Consider the following 4114-nt stretch of genomic DNA (forward strand, 5'->3'; position numbering starts at 1 on the left):
GTATTGTTGCCATCGAGGATAACAAGATGGGGTTTATATCATATTGCATGAGTTTATCCCTCTACATCATGTCATCTTGCTTAAAGCGTTACTCTGTTCTCTTGAACTTAATACTCTAGATGCATGCTGGATAGCGGTCGATGTGTGGAGTAATAGTAGTAGATGAAGGCAGGAGTCGGTCTACTTGTCTCGGACGTGATGCCTATATACATGATCATACCTAGATATTCTCATAACTATGCTCAATTATGTCAATTGCTCAACAGTAATTTGTTCACCCACCATAAATACTTATGCTCTTGAGAGAAGCCACTAGTGAAACCTATGGCCCCCGGGTCTATTTTCCATCATATTAATCTTCCAATACTTAGTTATTTCATTTGTCTTTTACTTTACTTTGCATCTTTATCATAAAAATACCAAAAATATTATCTTATCATATCTATCAGATCTCACTCTCGTAAGTGACCGTGTAGGGATTGACAACCCCTTATCGCGTTGGTTGCAAGGATTTATTTGTTTGTGTAGGTGCGAGGGACTCGTGCGTGGCCTCCTACTGGATTGATACCTTGGTTCTCAAAAACTAAGGGAAATACTTACGCTACTTTGCTGCATCACCCTTTCCTCTTCAAGGGAAAACCAACGCAGTGCTCAAGTGGTAGCAGGGGCTCACGCCATTGTCAACGTAGTCAATAAATGAGAGAATTACACTACGAGCGGCTGACACCAGGGACCCAGCAAGTCGCATAGTTTTTTTAAGGAACAAGCAGTTGTTATTTATACTAGTTTTAGCGACGGATCAGGGTAACAACGGGGCTGTGTGGGGGCTGTGGCCCGCCTAGCCAGGGTTTTACTTATGTTTACCACATCATGAGCCTAGTTGTGTTTTTCTCTTGCTGAAAATGGCTAGCCCAGTTCTATTTTTTAAAAGAAATACTCAAATGAGGCCTACTTGCTTTATCAGCCCTGCTAGGCTGCAAATCTTTCAAGACGAGGAGAGTTTCATTCGGTTTGCCCAGAATGGGTTGTACATTTTTAAAACACATCAAACCGGGAATTAGTTTCAATTTTTTTTCATTACAAGATTTTAAATTCCATTGATTTTTATGCGTGGAAAATTATTTGGATTTTATATTTATATAAATTATTTTTCAAAATAGTTTGAATGTGAATCGATATTTCGGGATTAAAAATAGTTGACCGCACCGAAATATGCAAAAAATTCGTATACTTTCTAACCGTGGCCACAATATGGGGTGTAATGCTAACAAAAAGAAGATGGGCTCCAAAAAATTCTTAAGAATTAGCAAATGTGCTATACATTATTAGAAATAATGCACACGAGAGCAGTGACTGTTGGATGTCCATCCAACGGCTGTCGTGCTTTTTCAATCTCTGCTTTTCCTGCTCCAGCCGCTTAAACAAGCGCCGGCGGGACTGCCTGCTCCCTCCTCTCGCAGCCGGTTATGCTGCCGCGCAGACCTCACCGCCCCACCGTACTCCCATCGCTGGCCTAGCCATCCCTCTACTCACCCACACCTGTTGTTATTCTCCGGCAACGGCAGACGAACCAGTAAACCCTCGTACAGTCATACTCCCCTCCGCGTGGGAAACAACTGTCGAGTCTTCCCTGCCTCCGTGTCGTTCCCTTTCTAGGCCTCGCCGTCGTCCACCGCCCTGGTGCTCTCGGCGCGGCCTGGTCAACGTGGTCAATGAACGACATCCATCGGAAGTGGACTGTATGTGGAGAGGCTGATAGCTGGGTCCACGGCCACACGCAAGGAAATGCCTCCTTATTACGCATAAAATAATGATTCCTCCACCTGATAGCTAGGACCCACGGGAAGGGCTTCTGTATTTCACGGAAAAAACGTTCCCCCCGCTGACAGGTCGGACCCACCAGCTATATCTTCGCACGCAAGGAAGTGCCTCCTTATGACGCACAAAAAATGAATACCCCCTGCTAGCTGGGACCCACCATAGTGGGTGGCTGACTTGTGGGCCTACTACGTTGACGGAACAAAGGGCTTTGTCAACTTAGTCAATATGAACGATTCTAGCTCCAGTGACCGTACGATGTCCATCCAACGGCCATAGTGCCTCTTCAACCTCTATTCTTCTTGCTCCAGACGCCCAAAGCAGCGTCGATCGTGCCGCCTGCTCCTGCCTCCCGGGGTTGGCTGTGCTGCCGCGGAGGCCTCACCGCCCCCATACTACTCCCATCCCTGGCCAGGCCATCCCTCCACTCACCCACACCCCTTGTTATTCTGCGACGACGGCAACCTCACACCGTAGTCGAACCAGTGAACCCTCGTACTCCTCTCCGCGTGGGCATCCACTGTCGCGTCTTCCCCGGCTCCGTGTCGTCCCCTTCCTAGGCCTCGCCGTCGTCCACTGCCTTGGTGCTCTCGGCGCGGCCTGGTCAATGTGGTCAACGACCGACTTCCATCGGAAGAGTACTGTACGTGGAGAGGCTGACAGCTGGGTCCACGGCCGCAGCTGGGTCCACAGCCACAGCCCAGTTTTTTGTGATTTGCCAAGTAAGTCGCTTTGTCAGGCCTGTTGGGCTGCAAATCTTTCAAGACGAGGAGAGCTTCATTCGGCTGGCCGAGAAAATGGCCTATCAGTAATGAGAAATGGGTTGTACATTTTTAAAACACATCAAACCGGCAATTAGTTTTAAATTTCTTTTTTTCATTTTGAGATTTTAAATTGCATTGATTTTTATGCATGGACAATTTGTTGCATGTTATATTGATATACATTTATTTTTAAAGTCAGTTTGAATGTGACTCGAAATTTTGGGACTAAAAATAGTTCGGACCGCATCGAAATATGCAAAATTTCATATAATTTTTTAACTGTGGCCACAATATGAACTGTAATGCTAATAAAAAGAATATGGGCTCCAAAAAACCTTAAGAATTAGCAAATGGGTTATAAATTATTAGGAATAATGGCAGATGGATTGTATGCTGTTTTCCACAGATTTGAGGCTTTTCTAAAAAAAAAGGTTGACGCACAAGAAGTGACTGTTGGATTTCCATCCAACGGTCGTCGTGCATCTTTAATCTCTGCTCTTCCTGCTCCAGCCGCTCAAACAAGCGCCAGCGGGACTGCCTACTCCCTCCTCCCCGCGGTCGGCTATGCTGCCGCGCAGGCCTCACCGCCCCACCGTACTTCCATCGCTGGCCTAGCCATCCCTCTACTCACCCACACCTACTGTTATTCTCCGGCACAGCAGATGAACCAGTAAACCCTCGTACAGTCATACTCCCCTCCGCGTGGGAAACAACTGCCTAGTCTTCCCTACCTCCGTGTCGTTCCCTTCCTAGGCCTCGCCGTCGTCCACCGCCCTTGTGCTCTCGGCGCGGCCTAGTCAACGTGGTCAACGATCGACATGCATCTGAAGTGGACTGTACGTGGAGAGGTTGACAGCTAGGTCCATGGCCACACACAAGGAAATGCCTCCTTATTACGCGCAAAATAATGATTCCTCGACCTGACATCTGGGACCCACCGAAAGGGCTTCTATATTTCACGAAAAAAACATTACCGCCGCTGATAGTTTGGACCCACCAGCTATATCTTCACACGCAAGGAAGTGCCTCCTTATTACGCACAAAAAAATGAATACTCCGCCTGCTAGCTGGGACCCAGTATAGTGGCACGCTGATTTGTGGGCCTACTAAGTTGATGGGGGCGGAGGGCCTTGTCAACTTAGTCAATATGCATGATTCTAGCTCCACTGACCGTACGATGTCCATGCAACGGCCGTAGTGCTTCTTCAACCTCTATTCTTCTTGCTCCAGCCGCCCAAATCAGTGTTGGTCGTGCCTCGTGGTCCTGCCTCCTGTGGCCGGCTGCGATGCGGCGGAGGCCTCACCGCCCCCTACTACTCCCACCGCTGGCCAGGCCATCCCTCTACTCACCCACACCCCCTGTTATTCTGCGGCGACGACAGCCTCACGCCGCAGCCGAACCAGTGAACCCTCGTACTCCTCTCCGCATGGGCATCCACTGTCGCGTCTTCCCCGGCTCCGCGTCGTCCCCTTCCTAGGCCTCGTCGTCGTCCACTGCCTTGGTGCTCTCGGCGCGGCGTGGTCGATGTGGT

This window comes from Triticum urartu, chromosome 1, assembly GCF_003073215.2.
Source record: "Triticum urartu cultivar G1812 chromosome 1, Tu2.1, whole genome shotgun sequence".
Classification (NCBI taxonomy): Eukaryota; Viridiplantae; Streptophyta; class Magnoliopsida; order Poales; family Poaceae; genus Triticum; species Triticum urartu.